This window comes from Rousettus aegyptiacus, unplaced genomic scaffold (assembly GCF_014176215.1).
Source record: "Rousettus aegyptiacus isolate mRouAeg1 unplaced genomic scaffold, mRouAeg1.p scaffold_m13_p_1, whole genome shotgun sequence".
Classification (NCBI taxonomy): domain Eukaryota; kingdom Metazoa; phylum Chordata; class Mammalia; order Chiroptera; family Pteropodidae; genus Rousettus; species Rousettus aegyptiacus.
This window is the reverse complement of record NW_023416284.1, coordinates 92,583,789-92,592,936: the sequence shown is the minus strand read 5'-3', so window position 1 is coordinate 92,592,936 and position 9,148 is coordinate 92,583,789. Positions and strand designations below refer to the sequence as shown.

Genomic DNA, 9,148 nt, shown 5'->3' with positions numbered 1-9,148 from the left:
GTAGCCTATACAGGAGTCTCTCCCTGGACCACAGCCCTTATTTCCAGCTAAGAGACTGCCTTGCTGGACTGGCCTGATTTCTAGAGGTGGACACTGCCCAGCCAAGTTCAGACCCCAGACAGTGGCAGGGCTCCTGGGGAAGCACTGGGTGGGGTGTCACAGATGTGCCCAAGGTTGAGAATGACAGCCTGGAAACTTATGCCTGGGAACTGGTTTGGCCACTGTGGTTTACCACTTCCAAGAGTGAAACACTGGGGCTGACATGTTTGCTTCCACGTCCCTGCAAGGACCCATATCAGTACCCGGGCCAGGGATGGAGGCCAGGGCACAGGTTGGCACCAAGGTGGCATTTGCTAGTAACAAATGGCACCCAAATCCTGTGAGCCTCTCTGGCTCTTGCTTTCATTCTGTTTCCTTCATGTCTCACACATCCTGGCTTCCTGATGGTTGAACATGCTTTAACTAGGAGTCATGGGGGTGAGGGGTTGGCGGTACCCACGGAGAGCTAGTGGCTTTGGGGCAGTTGTTACCAAGACAGGTCAGGAGGGCAGTTTATATATGTGTTAAGCTCCTGCTGCCCCACCCCCATGTGGGTGATCCAGGGCTGATGAAGACACATGTCCCTGTTGGGGAGACAGAACCCTGGGGAGGGGAAAGGCGAGCACAGGTGGGGAATCGGGTAGGCTAAGGGTCCTTGAGTGTGGCCCACAGTAAATAAGCCATGCAGGAGGGTCTGGGAGAGCCAGGCCTCTCTCCAGTGCCTTGGGTTGGGGACAGTGACCTTTCAGAGCATCATCCTCAAACATGATACCAGGACGGGACTTAGAGCTCAGCCAGAGAGGGCACAGTCTTCCCAGAGTACTACAGCCAGTGTGGGCCACAACCAGCCCAGGTGCTCTTCAGAACACCTGCGACAGCAGGAAGAGCCAAGGTCCCCCAGGGAAAAGGAAAAATCAGTTGTTGGGGAAACAGGAACTGACTCCAACTGGATCTGATCCCCAAGTCAGGCTGGGGTGTCCAGTGGAGTGCAATCATAGCGGCGGTGTCAGGGCCTGAGGGGAGGCAGCCTTGGCTCTTGGGTCTCATTTGCATAGAGCTAAGAGGAATTTGCATCTTTGAGAAGTTACTGCTGTGGGAAGGAAGGGAAGGGGCACTGGGGGGAGTTAGCCAGGTCTTCAGTCTTCTGCCTCCCTCTGAGTGCGGTGGGCGTGGGGGAGCCGGCCCTGTGCCCACCAGCCACCCTACCTGGTATGAGGAGCACAGCTGAGTCACACTGTCATTGGCTCAGCATCAGGCTCCATCCTGTGTAGAACACACATTCAGAGGAGCTGAGCCCTCTGCATACCTGCACGTGCATGCACACATTCACAAGCACGTGCTCAGCACACATGTGCAGGTCCATGCCCCACTCACTCAGGATCGTATGTTCATACAACACATGCACATCCATGTACTGACATAGGTGCCCACTCATTACCTTAGTTTATCCTCAAACACCACCACACCCTTGAGGTCATGTAATCTCACACCAGCAATGTGCCCACACATATGCACATGCTCATGCTTTATAACAGTTGATATTTGTTACCAGTTTCCTAAGTCACGCATATTTGAAATTCTTTCTATTCCCTCCTCACAACAGCCTTCGGAAATAAGTACTGTTTCTTTGTTATTTATGTCTACTTTATATACAGTAAAGAACACAAAACTTAGGGGTTCAGCTTGCAACCTGAATAACCATCACCCAGGTCAAGATCTAGAACCCAGCACTCCAGCAGGCTCCCAGGTGTGCCTTCCCAATCGACGACCCCCACAAGAGGAGCCAATATCCTGTTAAGGTAAGCACCATTATTATTCCGATTTAAGAGGTGAGAAAACCGGCTCACACCCATGGTCACATACTAACATCAGGTTACTAGAGGGCCGTGATCGCAAACTTGGTGGAAGGGCCTCTTTTGTCCATGAGGAAAGCAGCAGAGATAATTTAAGCTTTGTTTTCAATCTGCCTTTCTTCTAAAAGGGCATGTCTGTGAGCTCTGGAGCTGCAGTTCCTGCCCTGGGCCATACTGTGTATGTGGAGGGTGGCACATTTGAGGATACTTCTACTAGAAGAAGCCATTCAAGCATTTTCATCACGCCTTCCATGGGTGGCAGCACTGTTGACAAGCATGACATTCATTCATCCTGTTCATAAATATGTATCGAGCACTAACCTACCCTCTTCTCTGCACTGTCCTAGGTGCTGAGGATGCAACAGCGAAACATAAAAAATATCCCTGCATCATGGAGCTGACATACAGAGAGATACATGGTACACTGGGTGATAAAAAGGAATATGGAGAAACTAGAGGGGATAGGATAGGGAAGGGAGGGTAAAGTGGAACTTTAGGAGGTCAGGGAGGTCTCACTGAGAAGGTGACATTTAATGAAAGATGTGGAGCAGCTGAGGGAGAAATTGTTGTGGATATCTGGGAGAAGAGCATTCTGGGCAAGGAGAACAGCCAAAACAAAGCAAAAAGAAAGGTGCCCATCATATTTAGATGCCAATTTTGGATTTTGTGAAATGCAGATTCTGGCACTGCCCCACCCTTAGTGCTGTGTGACTTCAATGGAGTGACTACCTCTCTCTGGGCTCTGCCTCTTCACCCACATGATGTGAGGCTTAGATAATGAGCTGCCCTGCCCACCTGAGCTTCAAGGGCCAACACTTGCCAGCAGAGGAGCATCTGTGTTCACCCCCAGGTCTAGTCACAAGGCCTGGAAGAGTCCCACAGCAATGCCTCTGGCCCAGCCACCCTCACTCCAGGGCTGGCCACAGCCTCAGTTCAGGGCCCTGATGCCTCAGATGCAGTGGCCATGGGTGGCAGTAGGGGGAGACCCTAACATAGTTCCTAGATATTAGAGCGTTGTCAAGTATTGGCTATGTGTATTTGGGAGAAGGGGGTGGTGTTACTGGAGATTTGTATGTGCCTTGGATGTCATCATATGTTTATCTGCAAATTTATTGTTGGAACAGTGGGTAAGAGCTGAGTCTAGGATCCCTTCAGACTCCACCCTCCCCACACCCTCCAAGGCCTGGTGTCTCACAAAGACCTCTAGACCTGGGTAACCCCTAACCTCCCTCAGGCTGGCTCCACATCTAGGCCCTATTCCCCTTCCCTTCGTCCCCTATGCTTTTCAAAGGCCTCCTCAAGGGAAATGGTCACCCAAGACTATCCAGACAAAGAAGGATCTGGCAAGAGATATCGACAGACACTCTTGAGTTATTTGGGAATTGCATTCAGCTGCAAGTAACATAGTCTTGAAAGACAATGACTTAAACAAGGCTGGGATTTATTTTTCTCTCATTAAATGTAAAGTCTGAAGATAATTACAGATCTGACTTCCAGCCTCAAGGCCTCCTCGTGGTCACAAGGTAGCTACCACAGCTCCAGCCATCGCATCCCAGTTCCAGGTAGAAAGGAGGAAAGACTGAATTTGTCGCCTTTTTAAGGAACTGTCTTGGAATCCCTGTCCAACAACTTCATGTATGTCTCATTGACCAGAACTTGGTTAGCTGTTCCTTCTATCTGCAAGGAATGCTGGAATTATTTCATCTAAGAAAAATGGAATTTTATTAGTAAGAAATAAGGAGAGAATGTACATCAAGGAGGCAACTAGTATTCTCTTGCTGTGCAGTTTTCCATCTGTTTGTTAAAAAAACTCATGCTGTTTCTTCTACCTATGAGACCCCTCTACTCTCACTTCTACCCATCTATTCTCTGGTAAGGAGCCCACAGCACATTTTCTGAATCTATTGCAGTTGCCTGTAACCCAGGGTTGTTCAAATGAAAGGGAGAGATTGGAATTACTTGTAAGAACACAGAATACCAACCTGCCTATGGTGTTCATCAGAGGGAGAGACAGGGCCTCCCCACTCCCCTGCTCAGCAGGGACCAGAGCTGGACATACAGCAGTGGACAAGCCAGGTCCAGTCCCTGCCCCCAAGGAGCTGATATTCTGATGAGGAGAGACGGTCATCACAAAGACCAAAACCTAAGGAAGATCATTTTAGTCTCCTCTCAGTGCCGAGAAGATAAATCAGAGAAAGGCAGTAGATTGAGATTAACTAGGTAGTCAGAGAGCACCAGACACACAGTCAGTACTCAATAAATGTGTGTTGAATGATGCCATAAGGGAAGTGGCCCAGAATCCAAAGGCTGTAGGCCTTTGAGGGGCAGGTGATGATAACACAGGCCTAGATGGAAAGTCCCAGGGCAGGTGTCAGGTGCTGGGGTCCTCAGCCCAGGGGCTAGCCCAAGCCTGGAGAAGGGACAAAAAAATCACAGAGAGGTGTGAGTAGGGAGTTCTGCACTTGAGGCTATTCAGAGAAGCTGCCGGGTGCAGACACCCAGGAAATGCAGAAGGTCCATGAGTGGTCCTCCCAGGTGGATTGGGACCCAGGTTTGCAAGTGAATGGCAGCTTCCAGGAGTCTTGACAAAGGAGGTAGGGCCTTTCCCCACCAGACCCTCACATCCCCCAGGCAGACCTCCCTAGAAGCTCACTGGGCTTAGAGGGGAGCTAGTCCTACCTCTAAACCAGCCATGTGAAATAAGTAACTCACTCCCAGCGGCGGAGTTGCTAAGTCCTGAGCACCCTTCTGCATGGAAAAAGCTGCTTCAGGGTCTTGGGGAAGGAAGGAGACTGGTTGGCTCTCCAAATCGTCCCTTCTTGCAAGTCCTGCTACCCCAGACCTTGTCTCTTGTCATAATATCTCTTAGGCCCTTGGGAAGATCAAATAATCCCTTCTCACTGAGGAGCTAAGGATTGATATTGCTTAAGGTGTCAGTGCTATTGTTATCAAGTAATAATACCTTATGTGTATAGGTGATGCATTTTCTCATCCAAGGGCTCCGTGGAGCCTCCCACAGACCCTCCGTAGAGAATGTTATCTCTCCCACCCTGACACATGAGAAGCCTGAGGGTTAGGGAGAGGAGATGATTTTGATCAAACTCCCCCAGAGGGAAAGGGGCAATGGTCCAGGGGGGAGGGGCAGAGGTGACTCCTGCGGTCAAGGGCCTTGGGTGCCAGGCTAGGACGTTATCCAGTGGCAGCAGTGAGCACTGTGGGGATTTCAGCTGTAAACCCACATAATAAAAACGCACACCCAAGTCCACCTCTGGGACTACAGTGCTCTTACCCTTTTGACAATGTTCACAAGTACGAGCTCAGCTGTTCTCTCATTGATCAACCCAGAAGCTGTTTGTTCTATTTTACAGTACAGGAAACTGAGCCCTAAGGGGGTGAGACTGTTGACCAAGGTTTCACTGTACCTGGGCCTGGTGCTCTGGTTCTAGGCCTGCCCTTGGTGCCCAGCAACCATGTGACAATTCTGAGAGACAGGTAGAATATGAGCTTTAATGTCACTCAGACCAGGCCAGGTATGAACTTGGGCAGTTTGCCAGTCCACTGGGCCTGAGTGTCCCCACCCATGAAATGGGGCTAGTTTCCAATTCACAAGGTCTTGGACCTTGCTGGGCCCTTCCCACCTGAGGCCCCCACCTTCCTCTCAGGGCCAGGTAACAGCTGGGGGACAGCTCCCACTGTGCCCCAGTGCCCCATTCCCTGCCCTGGCCCTGTGCCAGCTCGGCTCGCCTGTGCCACATTTTCCAGATGGCACCATAAAGCCATCCTTGAACCTGGACTGCCCAGGAACAAACAGCCCCTCCCGGGAGGCCACACCCCACTGGAACCCTTGCCAGGCCATTCCCCTTACAGGATGCCTCATGCCTGGTGCCAGGTGTGAGGGACAGCAATTTAGGACCAAGACTATGGTCTGTCCTTCCTGGGAAGGGGGAGAAGTCAACCGGGAGACAGGCTGTGAGAATAAGCTCAAGACACCTGAGACTACCCCCTCTTCTTTCCCTTCCTTGCCTTCCTTTCTCACTCCTTTCCTCTCTGTTCTCTGTTCTCCTCCACCTTCTCTACAGAGGCAAACAGAGCCACTGCCAATCAGCTGTGTGACCTTGGGCAAGTCACTGAAACTCTGAGCTCTAGCTTTTCCCTGTGAAATGGCCCCATTCCTGGGCTGGCTGTGAGGGTTGAAGGATGCTCTGAGAGGCCACAAGTGAAGGGCAGCCTGCTGGCCTTTCATCTGTCTTCTCTCTCCTGTGGGGGAAGGAGATCGAGGAGAAGGGGCGATCCTTCCCCAGGTGGGCTGGGGCAGGAAGCCTAGAGATCTGAAATCCAAGGCAAGCGAACAGGGCCCATATCCCCTCCTCCTGGCCCCCCAGGAACTCATTCCTTCAGCCTAACGCCCCCCACCCTTCTTCTCAGAGGCCCTGCTGGACAGAGCTCAGGCCTTAGTTATCCCATCTCTGCAATGTGAGTGGCAGATTTGGGGTGGGGCTGGGGAGCGAGGCTGGGTAAAGTGCCTGGCACCTATGAGACGGGCACCCAGTATCTGGAATGGATCACACACCTACCTTTACTAGGAGACCTGGGCCTCAACTCCAACCCACACCTTTCAACGCCTCAGTCACCAAGACTCAGGCTCTTTGCTTTGAAACTTTGATCTCCCTCCCCTCTCAGCTTCCCTCAGGCACAGATGGTCTGTCCTGTACAGTTAAATTTTTAAGTACAGGTTGCCTGTCCACTATTGTTTTCCTTTGTTTCATGTGTATTGGGAGGGAGTAGAGAGTATAGCCATTCTTAGGCCGAGCTGCCAGGGTTCAAGTCCTCACTCTGCACTTGCCAGTTGTGCTACCTAGCGGGTAATATAACCACTCCTCTGCCTTAGTTTCTTCATTGGTAAAATGCAGTTGTTCATAGCAGTACCCACCTCATAGGATGGACATGCGACCTAAGCAGTTAATGTGTGTAAGGTGCTGAGAACTGTGAGAGTCTGTGCATAGTCTTATTACTCTTTTCGTCCACTCGGGGAGAAAGGGACTCCCAGAGGTCAGGGCTCCCATGCCACGGAGGCACTCGGGGACACTCATTGATGGAGCAGGCCAGAGGACAGCAGCTGTGATGCGCAGTGCTGCACATTGCCAGCCCCTACGTGTGACGAGGCTGCACTGTGGAAAGGCGGTGCTGCAGCAGGTCCCAGATCCCCAGCCGAGGCCAGAGCTGCCCCAGGCAGTGCGAGGCCACCGGCAGTCTCAATAAAGCCATCTTGTCCTATAACCTTTCTCCCCCAAGTCTGTTGGGCTAGAGGACAAGCTAGTCGTAGTGTCCACTGGGCCAGGTAACTGCCTACCCTGAGAGAAAAGACAGGGGCATGGAGATTTTAGCTTCTCGCTCTGCTCACTCACCTACACTCTGGGGCCTTGGACCCTACTTACCTCTCCAGGCCTGTTTCCTCAACTGTAAGCTGTAAATGAGAGCTTTCTCACAGCCGTAAGTGGAGGTAATATGAGACATGTGTAAAGAGCCTGCCCGATCAATGTGATAATGTTGGGGATAGCAACGGAGGGTAAATTCAATGAGGGGCAGATGGAGGTTCCTACCCACGACTAGAGAGCTCATGGGCATGTACTGAGAGGGCCCACGAGGGACCCAGTGAGAGACTATCTAATCCAACCTCTCAGCCTTCAGACCAGGCTGAGGCCCAGAGAGGGAAAGGAACTTGTGGAGGTTGCACAGCAAGTCAGGTCTTGAGACCCCTAGTTCACTCCCTGACTCACCCACCTTGAGGGGTATGAAAAGAAGGACTCCAGCCTCAGTTCCGCTCTGGCCCCCAGACTTCCCACGCATTCCTGCCTCAAACACTCTGGAGTAACTGGTTAGGCAGGCCCTTGCTCTAGTTAGCTCTGCTGCTGCCCAGCCATGAGAAGATCACACTCACTCCTGCCCTGCCTCAGTTTGTTTATCTCTGAAATGGGGATAAGATTAGAACCCCACAAGGTCATTGTGAGAACCCAGCAGGTGAACCAAACCCCTCCTGCCCCACCCCCACCCCAACTCACAGCACTTACCACACATTCTCTGCTTTACATGTGTTAGAGAGGTTAGTTAATCCTCGCCTCAACCCAGGAGGTCCGCACTGATGCCCAGGGACGTGAGGTGATTTGCCCAAGGTCACATAAGTTGTCTGTCCACCCTCCCTACTCCTGTGTATTCCTCACATGTGAGTAACACCATGCACAGTGCCACCTTGGAAAGTTCGACACGTGTGTGTTCCCTTCCCCTCCTCACACCTCTCTCCCTCTTGTTGTTTGTTTGTTTGTTTGTTTTTAGTGAGGCAACCCTTGGTTGACCTCACAAATCCCTTGGTTGACCTCACAGATTACAAGGACCTTGTCAGTTTACAATCCCTTATTTTTTTATTTTTTTAACCCGCAGCACCTGGTCTTCCTACGTGGTCTCCCATCCAAGTACTAATCAGACCAGACCCTGCTTAGCTTCCGAGATCAGATGAGATCGGGCTTGTTCAGGATAGCATGGCCGTAGACTCACACCTCTCTCAAGGCCTGGGTCTGGCTCTCTCAGACCCCCAGAACTGCCCCGACTTCCTGCTCCTGGAGTCCTTCCTGTCTAGCCTTGTCCTGTTTACACTGGGAAGCTTGTCTCCGTTTCCCATCCAGACTGTAAGCTCCCCGAGGGCAGGGCACTTAGCTGGGCACACACTGGGGCTAAATAAAGAAGTGGTGAATGACTGTGTGAGTGAGTGAGCGCATGAGCCAGGACAACAGGGTGAAGGTTTATGAGTGACACTCGAGATGCTAGGTGGGTCCCTGCTTCCTGCAGCTGCTGCCAACTGCGTCTCAGACTGGGCACAGGCATCCTGGCTTCCCCGACGTGACGCAGGAGTGGCATCAGGTGGCAGAAGGGGGCAAGGGGTCATCGGCAGGGTATAGGACAGCTCCTGGGGGCCACCAGGTTACTGGGTCCAGTGAAGGGCATACATAGCAAGAGGCCTCCAGAAGTAGAAGGAGGGGCTGGACAGAATGACCCTCCTGGGACTGACTGACTCTGTAACCCCTCGTTCAGCCTGGCCCATGTACAGGTAAGACAGAATCATGATCAGATCTTGGGGTTGGCTGGCTTGGCATGCTGGCTATTTTTTATTACCTGTGTATCCCTGGGCAAGTTAATTAACCTCTCTGGGCCTCAGTTGTCTCACCTGTAAATGGATACCATAAGGTCATTATGAAAATTAAATG

The 9,148-nt window shown here is 51.7% G+C and overlaps 1 pseudogene; it reads right to left on the bottom strand.

The window, feature by feature from the left end:
• Positions 1-8,318: 8,318 nt before the first annotated feature.
• LOC118606648 lies at positions 8,319-8,437 on the bottom strand (annotated as a pseudogene).
• Between the last annotated feature and the right edge of the window lie 711 nt (positions 8,438-9,148).